This window comes from Ictidomys tridecemlineatus, chromosome 3 (assembly GCF_052094955.1).
Source record: "Ictidomys tridecemlineatus isolate mIctTri1 chromosome 3, mIctTri1.hap1, whole genome shotgun sequence".
In the NCBI taxonomy this organism is placed as follows: Eukaryota; Metazoa; Chordata; class Mammalia; order Rodentia; family Sciuridae; genus Ictidomys; species Ictidomys tridecemlineatus.
In genome coordinates, this window is record NC_135479.1 from 215,261,902 (window position 1) to 215,278,642 (window position 16,741).

The 16,741-nt window shown below is 59.9% G+C and overlaps 2 long non-coding RNA genes across 2 annotated transcripts; one reads left to right on the forward strand and one right to left on the reverse strand.

Moving 5' to 3' along the window:
• LOC120890420 (uncharacterized) lies at positions 1–12,091 on the reverse strand. Its single transcript, XR_005734642.2, has 2 exons — positions 2,574–12,091; positions 1–2,444 (listed from the first exon to the last, which is right to left on the reverse strand). It is a non-coding gene; the product is annotated as an uncharacterized LOC120890420 (long non-coding RNA).
• Positions 10,339–12,813, forward strand: LOC144376547 (uncharacterized). The gene is made up of 2 exons (XR_013437128.1): positions 10,339–11,265; positions 11,339–12,813. It is a non-coding gene; the product is annotated as an uncharacterized LOC144376547 (long non-coding RNA).
• Positions 12,814–16,741: the final 3,928 nt, after the last annotated feature.

The window sequence follows — 16,741 nt, forward strand, 5'->3', positions numbered from 1 at the left end:
TAGGAAGGGTCACTTTTACTAGGAAGGTCACTTCTGTTCTCTTGTAGAAGCTTTTCTCCAGGCCCACCCAGCAATGTCCACTCCACCTCTAGCCAGGGCTGCTGTGATGTTTAGTCCCTGGTGCAGCAGTGTCCAGGGGCGGGGCCTTTGGGATGGCGGTTGGGTCATGGGGACTCTGACCTCATCAGTGGGTCCGCCCAGCAGCCAGGAGCAGAGTGGCTTCCTCCGCCACACAGTCCAGCTGCTGTGAAGCTCTGCCTCAGCTCCAGCCCAGGGCGATGCAGCCGCTGGCCATGGGCTGAGCCTTAAGCCCTGATCCAGATGACCTTTCCCCTCTGAAGTGTGCAAGTTTGGGGGTTCCAGTCAGCAGGAAAATGCCATTCAGCGCACCCAACTGGCCTCCCCTCCCCAGGTGGGAGGGAGGTGGGGCAGCAAGGAGAGCTAAGCGAGGGGAACTGACCACGTGACCCCACCTTGGTCAGAGCCCTGTTCCTGACCACGTGACCCCACCTTGGTCAGAGACTTGGCCAGGGCAGCGGGCCTGCCATGTCCAGTGCACCCTGCTGCCCTTTGAGGTTTGTAGTCAGTGGGGCCGGGCGGGGGGGGGTTGGTGGGGCTGTGCACGGGGGCTGGGGCACTAGTGGGTCTGTCCTGCGGCCAGGCTGGGCATGCAGGCCAGGAAGCCCTGAGCAGAGGACCCCACTGTGCCCCTGCTTTCCTGGCACCACAGGGATGTCCTGCACCCGCAGCTCCACCTGCCAGCCGTGAAGACTGGGCTGAGGGGATGTGAGACGCCCACAGAGTTCTTCAGCAGTGGGTGGTCGAGGCCATCTGTTCAGGCAGTCCTGGGTGGATGGGGAGTTGGGGGCCTGGGTGCAGCCCTGACTGGTCAGCCAGCCCTGCTTCCAATATCTTTCCTGGAGGCCACGAGGTCCCAGGAGGGGTTGGCCGGACAGGACCCCCCGAGTTCCCACCCAGTGACCACAAACCAAGGTCTGGAACTTCTCAGCAGGAACTGTCCACATGGATGTCCATGGGCTGCCCTCAACTGCAGGCCATGGTCTCTGCTCTAAGTTCCCCTGATGAGGTGGCAGGTCCTGCAAGTGCTTTTCACCACCAGTGGGTACACACAGTGGCAGGGGGCTGGCAGCAGGTGTCCAGCAGGAGCAGGGACCTGGCCCTGGGGATGGTGGGAGGAAGGCCACCTCCTTGCAACTGTCTGTTCTTGGCCCAGAATTAGGCCCAAAGTCCCAAGGCAGGATGCTCCTGTGACAAGAAAGCTGTTGCCCCGGCTGCTCCTCTCCACAGGACCCAGCACTGCGGGCTGCAGGTGAGCAGGCCCAGCTTGGGCAGGAGACTCCCATCTTCCAGAAGGGAGCCAAGTGGAGAGGAGTCCAGGCTGTGACTGGCGCTGAGGCTGACCCTGTGGAGCCTGGGCCATGGGGTCTATGCCGCGGGAGGGCACCTGTCCCCTGCAGTAGAGATGTGGCATGAGATGGTGTCAGAAGACCTCAGTCACTTGCTTCCAAAATCACTCCCTCAGGAGGTGCTTCTACCGCAGATAGGGACAGTCGATGGCCCGTTGAGCAGCCTGGGCAAGGACCAGTGCCAAAACGTGCAGGACATCCCTGACTGGCACAGAAGCCCTGGTGGGGCCTGAGCTCGGGAGTCCCCTGCCGGTGGCCTGTTGCTGGTTCCCTGGACCTCATGACCAGCTCCAGGCTCTGTGCTCCCAAGTTCTCTTCTAGTGAAGGGCAGCTTTTGTGCCTGGCCTTGCTCTCGGGTCAGCTGTGCTCCCCACCTGTGCCTGGGGCTCCGGCCCCTCCTCTCAGCACTAGACCAACCTGGAGTGCCACACCCTCTGTGGGCACAGGCGAGGTCCAGCCGTTGATCTGTCCTGGATGGGGTGGGAGCCTTGGCTGGAAGCCGGGCTCTGGGGAGAGGCTGCCCCAGGGCCATGAGCCTGAGGGCCTTGGCTCAGAGGCCCTGGGCTCCAGCTGTGATGTGGCTGCATGCTGGCCCTGACACACAGCCAGGGGCCCTCACCCTCTGTCCTCCCGAGGTTTAGGAGATAAGGTTGGGCGGCCATACGGAGGCCACTGTGAAGGCCCCTGGTTGCTGGTCAGTGTAGACCACTTTGCCACCTGTGTGGGGACAGGATCGGGCTCCAGGGCCTATCTGTCCACCTGTACTCGGAGGGTGGCTTGGGCACCTGAATCCCCGGTGTTCAGCCTCAGATGGTGCCCGGCCATGTTCCTGCTCGCCAGGGCTCAGCGAGGAGTCGAGGACCCCTGCCAGATGGGCGGGTGCTGAGTACAGAGGCAGGGCTGGGCAGCCCTTCCCCCGGTACTCCCCTCTTTCCCTCGGCTGGGTCCCACCTCACTGCGTCAGGCCTTGGTCTTGGAGAAGGCACTCAGGATTTTCCAGAGTCTTTGGAGAAACACCTGCCAGAAAGCACAGCCACCAAATAGTAAGCAGGACACTGCCAGGTGTGTGCCACCAGCCCTCCCTGAGATGGCCGTGGGTGTGCACACATGCACACACTGCCCCCCCCACCCCCCACAGCTGCTCACCCAAGCCTTCTGCCAGTTAGGCCAGGCGTTGGCTTTTCAGTGTGGACCCCAGGTTCAGGAGCAGGTCCTGCTCTTCCGGGCTGTGCAGCATTTTCAGAAGAGGCGGGACCTGTCAAGCTGCTTCCTGCATCCGCTGAGAAGCTCTGAGCTTGTTACTGTTTCCTCCGCCAGGCCAGCAGGGCGAGCCTGTTCAATTCCACAGGCCCTGGGACTTTGTGTTCCTGAGGTCTCATCAGGGTACAGAGCAGTCCTTAGCCTGCTGAATTTCCTTCCTGGGGCTTCATTTTGGAAACTGGCCCCTGCTCATGGGTGACTTGCCTGCTGCCTTTGTTCCCATTTGACCTTCCTGGGAAGCAGGGACTTCCTGGCTGTGTGCCTGCCCATCATGGCTGAGCCCAGCAGAGGCCTTCCTGCAAGACCCTGGGAGGTGCTCTGCATAGCACCTGTCAGCTCGTGGTGTGTGTATGTGGGGTGCATTTGTTACTAGTCTGCAGATGTGGCCTCTGGTGAGCTAGGTCCTGCTGTGAGGACCACATGGAGCTGAGCAGAGTTGATGGCTTACAGTGGCCTTGATGCAGGAGCAAGAAGTCAACAGAGGCTGCTTATGCCTCTGAGGCCTTTCTTTGAAATCTCAGTGGAATCCTCCCTGACCCCCTACCTCTAGCATCCTGCATTTCTGCAAAACCAGCATCACATCTCCGGGGACCATGGCTGCAGCAGCCTCTGAGTGCCTGGGCAGCCCAGCATAGTGAAACAAGTTGCTAGGAACTCCTGTTCATGCAGGGTGCACTGGTCTCTTCCCAAAGGAATTTTTACTTTTACACCCTTGACCCTAGATGGGCGTGGTCTTGCCAATTCCTGGGATCCCCTAAAACCATCTCTCTTATTGTTTCTGGATAAAGTACTTAGCATTTCTGTAGTAGTTATAATTTCTTTAATAACCATATCTTCCTTGGCCTCAGTTTTACTCAAACTTTTCTAGCCACACTGCAAGTTTTTCAAATTTTTTTTGCTCTACCTCCTACTCCTGATTATCAAAGTAAACTTGGCTAGAAGCCACCAGCAATATCTACACTACCTCCTGAATGCTGAGCTGCCTTGAAATTTTCTCCACCACATTAATTAATCCACCACCTTTAAATTCAACCTCACAGAAAATCTCAGAATGTGGGCAAAATGCAGACAACTTCATAGCCAGAACATAAGACAAATGGCCGGTAGTCCAGTTTCCAATAGTGTCCTATTTCTGCTCTGCAACCTTATGAGCCCAGTCTTTACTGTCCACAGTCCTGGTCTTCTGAGCTCCCACCAGAATTTTCAGTTAAGCTATAACATTCTAAAGTCTTTCCAGCTTGCAACTCTGAACTTTTCAAAATTCCTCCCACAAACAAGTTCCAAAGCTTCAGAACCGCATGGTCAGGTTAGTCACAGCAAATACAGGAATCCCAAGCCCTTGGCAGATAACACCCCTGCTGAGAAAATGACTCTCCTTCAATCTCTACCCTAAGAACTGGAACTTGTCCAACTATGCCCAGGAGAAAACTGGGCCTGGAGCCTCAGGATGTCAGTCTCCTGCTGAGAAGACCCCACCCTCTCAGGCCAGGGCTTCTCTCCCCTGGTGCTGCATGGAGAATCTCTGGAGTCACCCTCAGACTCAGCTGCCAGGAGTGTGTGTGTGGGGGGAAGTGGCTGGGAGCTCGGGGAAGCTGTTTAGATGAGGCTCAAACAAGCACCGTCATATATCATAAGCAGCTGTAAAACAAACTTAGCCTTGTGATAATATTTTGGTTTTGTTTCCACTATACACACCTAGAAAAATGTGAGCAGCATCTCAGCCCAGCGTGAGTGCATGCCAAGAACTCTGGCCAGCTGCTCTGCAGCATGCCTCTGTGTGCCCAGAGGGCCACTGCTCAGGCAGGCCACAGGGAGAGCCCAGCAGGGTCTCCCTCCTCAGCTCCTGGCAATGTGACACCAGGAGGTGGGGTATGAAGTCAAAGCCTCACTAGCTGCCAGGCCCCAGATGGGGTGCAACTGGACTTGGAGATCCTCACATAAGACTCCCAGTCTATAGTCAGCCCTCCCCTGTGAGGACAAGGAGTGGGGGCCCAGAGCCACGGGGCCACCCAGGGGCCTGGCTGCTGCCAACAGGTGGCAGCATTCCAGGGCCACCTCTGCTTCTCTGAGGGCACTGTACCCCCTGTCCTGGAGGGCACCAGGGTTCCTGCTCCCAGTACCTCCTCACTGTGACATCTCTGCCCAGAACACACCTCTACAGGTGTCCCCACCCTAGGCTCTTTTCTCCTGGGTCACAGACTTAGAACCCTCTGTGGGGAGGGCCAAGCCTACATCTCAGCAGGTCAAGGCCCTTGCAGCCCACGGATGACCAGAGATAGACCAGGAGCAGCTGATGTTAGCCATCCTCCATGTTGACACCTTGGTGAGGCCCCACCCACGTGTGTGACCCACACAGGCAGCAGGGCCACACTGAGATGGGGTGGTGTCAGTGAGGCCTGTGTCCTTGGGCTCTTTGTAGTGTCCTGAGAGGGCCCTGAGGTCCAGCTGCAGTTTCCCACCCTTAGGGTCACAGAACTCAGCTTCAGTGAGCCTCAGGATGCTGCAGGGGCAGAGCAAGGGGACTGTCCAGGTGTGTCCTGGTTGGCCAGTGCTGCGATGGAGCAGGGAGACCAGTCCCTTTCAGAGGCCGTTCCTCCTACACACAGATCTAGCCCTTTGGTGGCCTGTGGGCCTATGGCTGTGGGCTGCAGGGGTGCTGAGAGCTTGGGCAACTGTGATGCTCATGGGGTGGCCAGTGGAAGTGGCAGTGGATGTGTTCTGCCGGTCACTGAGCTAAGCAGGACTCCTGTCCGACTGTGAAACCTAGCAGCATGTCCCTTGTGTTCATTTATTCAATACTCGTTAGCCACTGGTCCTCAACACACCCCACAGTGCTGAGAAAGGGCTGGTGTGTGCATGCCTGTATGAGCGAGTGTGTGAGCATGCGTGGGTGTAGATTTTGTTTTTGCCCCTGTGTGTGTGTGTGTGTGTGTGTGTGTGTGTGTTAGGAGGCAGCCTTTTTGTTTTTGAACTTGACCTTTTTTGTGTGTGTGTGCTGGGGATTAGAACCCAGGGCCTTGTGCATGCAAAGCAAACACTCTACCAACTGAGCTAAATCCCTAGCCCCCTTGAACTTGACCTCCTGGACCAAGCCTCCATTTGCTTGGGGCAAGGGCCTACAAAATAAGATTCTGTGGCATCAGACACCTGGACACCCACGTGCTCTGAGAGAGTTTTCCAGGGCCCTTCATGTCCCCACTTAGTGCTGGATTCCAGCCTGGCAGGCGATCTGAAGAAACCCCTGCCTCCTGCCCTGCCGTGGGGTTTGCCCATCTCTCGGAGCCTGTCAATCAGATGGTTTTTCCAGGAGTCAGATCACAAACACTTTCTGGAGACAGCCGGGAGGGGAAGGGAGACGAGAAGCTGCTGCGACCACCTTGGGACAGTGGAACGCGACTGGACAGGGCCCTGTCTGCGCACCCTGGCCTGCAGGGGCTTCTGTCCCCACAAGGGCCTCATTCTCTCCTTGGCCTGGGAGTAGATGGCCAGGGAACTGGAGGCAGGCTGGTCTCCTGAGGCCCAGAGGAGTGGGGTCCTTGGTGACCCTCAGCAAGAGTCATCCCTCAACACTGGCTCAAGCCCTTGGTGCTCTCTGGGCTTGAGGTTCCTGTGCCTCCCCCATTCTGGGTACCAGGTCCTTTCCAGAGGGCCTGGGCAGAGACTGGGCAACGTGGATGCCATGGGGCCCTGCAGGCGTGGCAGGGACAGAGCTGCTGCCTGCATGGAGGCCGTGGCTCTTGCCCCAGGCACTTGCTCCCAGAGCAGCTGGTTGGAGGGGACGCTGACTACACTGTCTCCAAGCCAGGCCCCAGTGCAGAGACCCCATCTAGAGGTGGCTCAGCGACCTCCTCCCAGGCCCTGCCCCACTTTGCAGGGAGGACATGTTGGCAGATGGGAGAAGACAGGGGAAGCCTGGTGCCCTGGGTGCTCTCTGGGCTTGAGATTCCTGTGCCTCCCCCAGGACCTGTCGCCTGACAAGTCCCACAAGTCCAGGTCCATGTGCTGGAGCTGTGGCCAGGGAATGTGGAGTGGGCAGGAGCAGGAGAGCAGGAGGCTCTCAGCCCCTCCACTGGGAGGAACTTGTGAGGGGCTCCAGTCTAGGCTGTGCCAGCCCTGAGCTCCCAGGTGGCACTGCTGGGGCACGTCCCGACAAGGCAGTGGACATGGCGAGCAGGTGGGGAGCAAGGGCACGGGGCCTCACCTGGCCTACACCACCCACTGGACTACCTCCCCTGCTCCCGGCCTCCTGACCTGTGGAGGAGGGACTTTGGAGCTTCTGGAGCCTGTGGCCCTAGCTCTAGGTTGGAGACCCCTCTGCCATGAGCCAGGGGAGAGGAAGGTTGGTGCTGCTCAGGTGATGCCCACTGCCCCGTCATGCCAGCCTCCTCACTGGACAAGGACATCCAATGGCACCAGGAGAAAGTCCAGAGCAGTTCTGAAGCAGGAAAGACAGGCCCAAGTGGCCCTTCGCTGCCCTTTCCCAGTCCACTCCAAAAACCACTGGCCTGTGGGGTCCAAGTGTGCGTGGGCAGTGACGCCAGCTGGCCAGGTGGAATTTGCTGCCATCTCTGGGGGTCCAGGGGCCCAGGGCCCTGCTCTGCTCTGCGGCTCCAGCTGCCTGGCTCTGTGCCCCTCGCTGGTGTGGGAGGGAGCCGCTTGCGGGAGGCAGCGGGAGGCAGCGTGAGCTCGCACTCTCGCCTGCAGGAGAAGCGCCTGTTATTTTTAGTCTCATTGTCAGTGTCATTGGCGCATGGAGGACGAGGTGCCTCTGCTGGTCCCATTTTTAACACACCTTGGAGGAGGCTGAGCAGCAACATTGGTGCTTCCCGCAGCCCTGGGCAGGAGCTTCCCCTCCCAGTGTGGCCCAGGGGCCCATCTGGTCCTGGCCCAGGGGCCATCTGCACCTGGAAGGTGTGCCCTCCCTGACGTCTGCCAGGCCCCACGTCCCCGGGGGCAGGAGGAGGGGTGGCAGGTGGGCCTGAGCCATCTGGGTGAGCAGGGGTTGGCAGCCAGAAAAACCCCACCAAGAGGAGGCCATCCTCAGCCCGGCAGCACCCACCTGGACACTGGCTGGACGTGCTGCCCCGAGAGTGCAGCTTCTTAAGACTGGGGAGTGGATGGGCGCCCAGGCTGAGAGCTGTGCTGCTGACCTCTGGACAGACCGCAGAACTGCTGCCCCCAGGCCTCTGCTTACCCTGTGGCTCCTGCTGTGCCCAGGAGCCTGTGAGCTGGGCCTCCCTGGGTCGGCGAATGATGGGGCCTCCTGGACACAAGACTGTGAGAAGGAGGAGCTGAGGCGGCTCAGGGACTGCAGAAATCCCAGCAGCAGCCGTCATGCTGCCGGGCCCTGTCTTCTGGCCCTCCCTGTGCAAGGCAGGCCCGGCTCTGACTCTGCAGGGCCCAGAGGGGGACTGCACATGGGCCTTGCCTGAGCTGGGACACCGAGGAGCCTCAGGGCTGCAGTGTGACTGGACCTTCACTGCCCTTCAGGTGGCCTGGGGCACCAGGAATGGCTTGGGGGCTGCTGTGACCAGAGTCAGCCAGCCCCACCAGCATGGATGTTGCCCTCCTGCAGGTGTCTCCGAAACCCAAGCCCACCTTGGGGTCTGCAGAGGAGGGGCCAAGGCCAGCCAGGCCTTGGAAGCTGGGGACAGATGAGTGGCCAAGACCCCACAGGAGTGCTCTGCACTGAGCAATAGGGTCAGCCTTCCTGTGGCTCTCTGGACGGGGGAGTGGCCTGACCCTTAGGGATGCAGGCTATCAGAGAGAGGTGTACATCTCCAGGCGCCCTGGGCACTGGGCAGTTGGGGGCCCTGCCTCTGCAGCCCTGCAGACTCTCAAGGCCAGGCCAGTGGCAGGCGATGCCTGTGTGTCTGCTCTGACGGGGGACAGCTCTGCTGGTCCAGATGCTATGGCCACTCCAGATGCTATGGTCACTCCTAGAACCATGCTGGGCTGCCACCTGCTGCCCCACCCCTGCACAGTAGGAGGCGTGGTGTTTGCTTGGCCAGGGGCTGGCCTGGTTGGAGGAAATGGGAGAAACTGTGTTGCCTGGGGGCGGTGCCGGCAGCCAGCCTGGTCCTGGGGTAAGGACCGCAGTTAAAACCTGTCACCTCCCCTGGGCACGGAGCCTGGATGGAAATGAGCCATTGTGGATCTGGAGACTGCTTGATCCATGGTCCAGCCTGGCCCATGCTCACCAACACCAGGGGCACTAGGGAGGCACAGCTGCCAAGGGACACATTGCATATACGGTACCTGGGCTTTCAAAACTAGAGTCCCTCATGGATCTGTGGGGGGCCATCACACTATGTGACCAGCATTTCCATTCTCTGATCCGTTGAGGCTCTGTTGGTCACTTCCAAGTGATCTGGCCACATCAAAGTGGCTCTAGATGGCTGCCCTGATCTTGGAAGTCACAAAATGTCATAAAATGTGTCTTCATGCATAGGCGTGCCTTCCTGCAGCCCCAGGGTCGGGCTACGCTCGTTCCTTTGTGATGTTACCCCCTTGCTGAACCCTTGTTTGGGATATAATGTCCCATGGAAACACCCCTTGTGTGTCCCCTTCTCTTGCTCTGCCCTTGGGTGTGGCCTTCCTAGATGTCAGTCCACCTGCTGACAGTGGACATCACGAAGCTAGACTCAGCCCCCAGAACCCTGACCCCTGGCCTCATTTGAATGGCTTCTCCTCAATAAAAGGGGTCAGCCCGCCTTGCTCTCTCTCTCTGTGGACCCCTAGGGTCAGAGGAGCCATCACAGGGCCCCCAAAGGAAAAGGTCTCTCTGTCTCTGAGTGGTCATTTCGTGAAGCCCAGGTTCCCTGGAGTGACCCTGAGTGTTTTAGTCACCGGGAGAAGCCTGGGCTCCCTTCTGCCGCCTTTCTCCGCGAGCTTCAGGGTCCACTGATGAGAATGTCCCAGGCCAGGACGCTTCCCGTCATTCTGTGATATGTGCACACTCTGCAACAGTGTGCAAATCTTTGCTGTGTGTGGTATTTTCCAAGAAATCAAAGCTCCGAAGAGCCCTTCTTGTCTTCTGAAACACGTGAAGGCAGCCTCCTCTCTTGACGTGACGACAGGGATGTGTCCAGCTCACCCTGTCCCATGGGCAGTCACTGAGCCAGGCCAGCTGTGGGGCTCACGGCTCAGTGCACCATGACTTGGAAGTGTGGCCACAGCAGATGTCACAGCCCTGGCTCTGGAGCAGCGAGTCCCATCCCCCCACATTCCCCTGCATTCCCAGGAGAAGGCCCCTGGTGCCAAAGACGCGGCTGCTCTGCCGCCTGCCAGGTGAGCCCCGAGGGCTGTGGCCCAGGTGAGGTGCTCAGTCTGGCTCTACCTCCTGTCCTGTCCCCACTGACTCATGAGTCCGTCAGCTGTGGTCACACGTCTCTCCTTGCCCAGCCAACACTGTGCTCTGTGGCCAGATGGGGACTCTCATGAGGTTCCAGCCCTGAATCTGTGGCACTCCAAAGACAAGACAAGACAAGGCCTCTCTGCACACTGTCGGCCACGCTGTTGGTCACTCCACGATCTCAGCTGGCTCGGCATGGACTTCACCCTGCGTGCAGGAGGCTGGTCAGCAGCACTTCCTAGGCAGCGGTCTCAGGACGTGTGGAACCCGTCGCCAGCTCTTGGCCCATCACCTCAAAGTAAACAGCCCGTCCTCCTCGGGGCAGAGTCCTGAAGAAAATAACCAATGTGTCATTGCTGTTGGTGACATCATTGCCACCCTGGTGCCTGAGAATTAGCTGGGAAAATAGAAGAGCAGACTTGGAAGGTCAGTGGGACGCCTCCCAGCAGAGCTGGGAGAGCCAGTGTCCCTGCCTAGCAGAAGCCCTCTGCTGTGTGTGGGCTGGGAAGGACCCCAAGGCACATTCACGGAACCCTGCACCTCACTTGATTGGCAGGGCAGATGTGGCCTGTGCGGCAGAGGGTGTGTTGGGCTCTGGGATTCCCAACAAGGTTGTCCTGGGCCACCTGGGCGAATGCCCTCACCTCTGGGTGAGGGGTCCCCGGGAGAGGAGGGTCCAGGATGCCGCCTCGAGGTCCTGCAGGGCGCTGGGGAAGCAGGAGGAGCTGGGGTCGCACCCAGTGAGGCTGCCAGCCTGTCCACTAACGTCTGGTCAGGGCGTTGCTGCTGGCCACCCTCCTCCTGAGCAGAGCCTCAGGTCAGGGCCTGGACACCAGAGCAGCCTCTGGCTGTGGCCCGGGAGCTGCGAGCCTGTGTGGAGTTTCCCTGTTTAGACACCTAACCCTGGAGGCAGCTCAGGCCTGTGAACAGGTGACAGTGGCACCCACTGGTACCCACAGGCTTGAAGGCCCCCCCCCCCGGGTCTCACACACCTTTCCAATGAGGAGCCCAGGCCCGCCAGGCTGCACCGTATGACCCTATTCACGCGACGTGCCGGAAACGGCAAGCTACAGGACGGAGGTGGACGTGGCCAGTCGCTGGCCCTGCTGTGATGGCCAGGCCTCTGTGGGACAGGACCCAGGCCTGCCAACAGGTCTTCTGGCTCAGGCTCCTTGGGACTCAGGTCCAGTCGTCCCGGGGTTGTTCCCGAAGTTGTCACCACAGGTTGGTTGCCTTCTGGGGGACTCCATGAGGCCCCTCTGCTACATGACCTGGGTGACCCGGCTTCTCTTCTCAGGTTGGCCGCTGTCCCCGGTGGCTCGTGAGGAGGTGACAGTGGGAGCCCAGGGCACAGGTGGGAGAGGCTGAGAAAGGCCAGGGCTGGAGCAGGAGGACGCCATCTTGGCCACCAGCTCAGGTCAGCGGGGCCAGGCGGCTCACAGGGATGCTCAGAGGAGGCCTCGAGAGCAGCTGGGCTTCGGGACTGACCCCTCTAGCTCCAGGCTGTCCACGTGGCCTGGCCAGGGCCCCGCTGCCAGGGTGCAGTTGGCTCGTGGCCAGGCTGGGACTGGACCGGGCCTCCTGGATTCCCAGCAGCGCTCGCTCTCCCACGCCCCCACGAGTGTCTGAAGGGGGCGGCCAGAGTCCAGCTGTTGTGCTGGCCCCTCTCCCAAGGGCAGGCGTCGAGGGAAAGCTGACCCCCTGCAGGATGCCTTGGGGACCAGTTGCCTGGGCTCAGTCAGCAATCCCAGAGGACGTGAAGCTTCAGGTCAGACCCTGGGCTTCACCCCCACTGGCCACCCAGGTGCAGCCACAGGGGCCACAGCTGCCCAAGGCGGGGAGCGCCTGGCTACCTCGGCCGGGACCAGCCCTGCGGACCCAGGAAGGGGCTGGTGCTTCCCCTGCACCCCGGACCCCACAGGCAGCCCAGCCCACAGCCTCAGCCCGGGCCTCACCTGGAGTCTGGCGTCTGCCCTGCCATGTCCCTGTGGGCCCCGCCAGGGCACGGATCCATCTTGTGACACTGTAAACACACTGTTCTCAGAATTAGAAATCGATGGCAGTGGGGGCTGGGAGGCTGCGGAGGGCGCAGGGGGGCTGGGCGCCGGTCAGAGGCTGCCGCCCGGGCGAGATGCCAGGGAGTCAGACGGGCGTCCGGCAGGGCAAGCGGGGCTGCTGCTCAGAGCCTCGGGGTGGGGGGGCGCAGGGTCCAGGGGCCCAAGTCCTAGGAGGCCCCGTGCCTGGTGCGCTGCTGGACCGTCCTCCCTGCCAGGCAGCAGGGCCACCCTTAGGACCACACAGCACAGGGTGGGGCTGGCACTGGTGTGTGGTTTTGATCAAGATGCCGTTTTTTCAAAAAGATCATGTCTTGGAGCTGGGGTGTGGCTCAGCGGTAGAGCGCTCGACTGGCACGTGTGGGGCACTGGGTTCGAGCCTTAGCACCATATAAAAATAAATAAATAAAGTAAATGTACTGTGTCCCTCTACAACTAAGAAAAATTTAAAAAATCATCTCTTATTGAATTAGGAAAAAAAGAAATGATTTACACATCTTAGAATTCAACCTGCCGAAGGCCTGTTTCAGGGGCACTCAGAGGAGGCACCACCATCTTCCCCAGAGCTTCCTCATCCCCGAACAAAGTCCAGCGCACAGCAGCAGCCTCCAGCTCCTGCCCCCCAGCCCTGGAGCCACCATCTACCTTCTTCCTCTATGCATTTACTGTGACAAAATGCCTGAGGCAGTAACTTAATAAAGAAACAGACTTGTTTTGGCTCCTGTGCCAGAGGTTTCAGTGACAGTCCGTGGGCCTAACCTGGAGTCACGTGCCTGCCGTCCAGGACGCGCTCAGGTCTGCCCATGACACCGGCGCGGGTCCTGTGCCTCCCCACGGCCTTGTGCTCAGTTCTGTTGTTGGGGGTCCTTTCTCCACTGCACTGCCTTGGCCCTCCTTCGGGTCAGCGTGTGGGGAGTGCCCTCTCCTGGGCCCCGTGCCAGCAGGCTGCCCCGGCTGGTGCAGTGCCGTGAGCCTTGGCACGCAGGCAGCGTGTGCCCCAGGCTCCTTCCCCCACCACTGGGCTGCTGGGACGCTGCATTTCCGTATGGATTTCAGAACGAGTTTATCGAATCCCATCCGGAAGAGAACCTCTGGTCTTGGCTGGGACGCGCTGAAGGCTGGGTCGGCTGGGTGGCTGGTGCTGGTTCCCACGGAGACGGCCCGTCCCCCTCCTGAGGGCCCCGTTTTCTGGCCCCTGCTCCAGGAGTGCCAACCTCCCTGTGTGCCCTCACCCTGAGCACGTCCTGCTGTCCTCCCAGGTGGCCTGGTCTGCGTGGTCATTTCTGGTGGCTGTTGCTAGTAGAAATACAGCTGGCGCCTGGACACCGGCCTTGCTTCTGTGGCCTTGCTGCACCCTCCACTCACCGTGGCAGCTGCCTGGTTTTCTAAATTCCGCCAGATTCTCTGCCTCGATGAACTCATCCCCTGCAGTTGAAGATGTCGCTTCTGGTCACGTGCCTTGGCTCTCTCCTCCCTTTCCCACTGAGCTGGCCGCACCTCCAGCACCATGCCGAGTGGGTGTTAGTGACTCCTCCTGTCCCTGACCTCAGGGGGCGTCCATCTCACAGTGCCTGAAGCTTGCTGTGGATTTTCAGAGACTCCCTTCTACCCCGCTGGCCGAGTCCATCAGAAAGAGCTGGATTTCGTCAAGTGCCCACTCCAGGCTGCAAATTCCGAGTTGCCACTCTTCTGGGAGCCGGTGACCCCTGGTGGAGTGGCCCGGGGGAAGTGTCCTGCTGGCCACACCTGGAGCATCCTGGTGGTGAAGGGGGCTGCAGGACGAGACATGGCAAGGGCAGGAAGAGGGGAGACACAGGGAGGGGAGGAGGAGAAGGACCTGAGGCGGCCCCTCCACCCTGGCACCAGCCTCTGCAGACCCCTGCTCTGTGCAGTGTGAGCCTCGCATCCACTGGCCTCTTTGTGGGGTCACTGCCCTGCCTGCCCTGCCAGGCGACCCTTAATGTGATCAGAGACTGCTGGGGAAGGGCTGGGGCTAGGGCCAGCCCACCTCAGTGAGCTGGGGGCGGGGCAGCGGCAGGGCCTTCGTGCAGCTCAGGCATCCACAGGGACAGGGGTGGGGCGCCATGGCTGGGGTGGGACTGGCCTGTTGCCGTCCAGTGTGTGTTTGGTCCTGTCCCTCGGTGCCCTGTGCTTTGTGAGGCTGGGAGTCTCCACTTGCAGAAGCTGCTGGAAACAGCCCAGCAGCCCAGCTCGGGGCGTCTCACCCTCGGCACCCCAGGGTGGAAGCTCTGGGACAAGACATCACTGGCCTTCGATCCCTGTGAGCTCCGTCTCTTTGAACGGTCAGCAGTCACAGCTGCTTCCCTCCATGAGGCCAAGAGGCCAGCTGTCCCAGCCTCAGCCAGCAGCGCGGGCTCGGCCCCTGGTGCTGCCCAGAGGGGAAGCTGCTTCCCCAGGAACCTCCTTGGAGCAGGAGAAAGCCCGGTAGCCAGGACGGAGGCCGCAGCAGCGAGTGGCCGGTGCTAACACGTGCCTCCTTCAAATTAAATATTTCTATCCATTTGCTTGATGGGTATTAGACCAGAGGAATGCACATTCACGTGTCAGCACTGGGCCTGCCTGAAAGTGAATTATTCATCCGGAAACAGCAAAACCTCCCAGGAGATCGATACTTGGCTCCAGAGCTTGGATTTCCTCAGAGGATCTCTAAATGCTAACAGGCCCCGTCAGTCTCCAGGGGACCTGGAGCTTCAAGCTGGAGCTCCTGCAGCCAGGTTGGGGGGACTGTGCCCTTGAATTGCAGGGTCCTGGGGATGCTTCCTGGTGACAGACACTTTACTGTGGGGGCTGCTGGGGCTCTCCGCAGCTGGGGAGGGCCTGGGGCAGCAGCAATAGGGGAAAGGCCTTCAGCCTAAGGAGGGATGGGCACAGTCCACTGTGGGCACAAATGACCCCATTTAGCAGTCCCCTGGGAAGCGAGCATCCCAGGTTGTCACCATTACGAGCCACATGGTCATGAGTGTGGGTATTGGCTCCAAGCCACTACCTGCCTGAGGTCCTCCGGGGACCCCTCCCCCACTTTCAGGCCACTGTCTGGAGGGGCTGGCCTCCCCTGGCCCGGGCCTGGGACCCCCAAGCCCATGTCCTCCCGTGATAGCTCTGGGTAGAGGACAGTCCTGGCCTTGAAGTGAGCCCCCCCGCCTCCTCCCAGGCTGTCACTGGGAGCAGTGACAGCAGCCCCTCCACTCCTGGAGCTTGCTGCCCATGGAGCCGCCTCGCACCACCACGGGGGACAGTCACCCCCAAGACTCAAAAAAAACCCAGTTCTCCAAGGAAGACACACGGTGGTCAGCACAGAGAAGGGCTCAAGGTCACCGGTCACCAGCGAAGCACAAACAAGACTATGAGGAGCCACCCACCATGAAGGTGGTGCTGCGGAGCCAGGTGGAGAGGAGCACGTGCAGGCGCGGGCGTAGGTGTGGGCGAGAGCAGCACGCAGGCGCGGGCGGTCGGCCCCGTGCACTGTGGCCGCAGCGATGCAGCCTCCTTGGAGCCTGGGTGGTGGTGAAGCCAGAGAGGCAGGCAGTGTAGATGGGTAAATCCAGTCAGGTCATCAAGGAGTGAGTCCAGCACAACTGGAGAGGTAGCCTGTCCCAGGAGTCGCCCGTCCCCACTGGGAGCCACAGGTTGTTAATACTGTGTCCTGGGCTGCTCCACCTGCCCTTCCCCCTCAGCCCACCTGGCTCCCACCTTTGGCCGTCCCACGGAGCATTCCTGGGCCTAGTCACGTCCACAGGAAGGAGAGAGAAAGGGGAGAGGGCAGGAGAACACAGGAAGCCTGGGACTTATAAAAAGGCGGAACACCTCGCCTCTTGGGATACCAGGACACCAGCTATGGCCCCTTCTCCCTCCCGGGAGGAGTCTATGTGACCCCTTTAAAAATTTTTTTTTTTTTAGTTGTCGATAGACCTTTATTTATTTATTTTTAACTTATATGAGGGGCTGAGAGTCAAACCCAGTGCTTCACACGTGCCACGCAAGTGTGCTACCAGCTGAGCCCCAGCCCCAGCCCCACGTTACCCCTTTTTAGATAAACCCTGCTTTGTGTGCGTGCCTGGGCTGCTTCTCTAACGCTCAGACTTCAGCATGGGGACAGGACTCGTCACCCATGACAACAGGGCTCCTCAGAAGGTTCTAAGTGGAACTGCCACCTGATCCCCAGCCCTCTCCTGGGTGTGTGCCCTGAATAAGGGAAAGAGGCCTGAAGAAGACACTGTGTTCACAGCAGCATCGGTGCCCAGAGCAGAGCCGGAAGCTGCCCACCTGCCTACTGACACATAAGGGGACAAGCAGGACGTGGCCCCTCTGTGCAGAGGATGTCATCCAGCCCGCAGCAGGACCTTGAGGACCTCACCCTCAGTGGAGCCGACCACACACAAGGGAGAAACACCACGTCACTGCACTGACATGAGGTCCCTAGTCCCCACACTCACAGAGACAGGGCTGGAAATTGGGTGCCGTGGCTGGGGAGTTGGTGGTCAGGGGTGCAGGCCCACTGTTCCACATGAAAGGAACTGGCAGGCAGGTGCTGTGACAGTTACACAAGTATTTAATACCACAGGGCTGTACACCTAAGAAGAGCTAAGGTGGCCAGGCACTGAGGTGCACATCTCTAATCTCAGGGG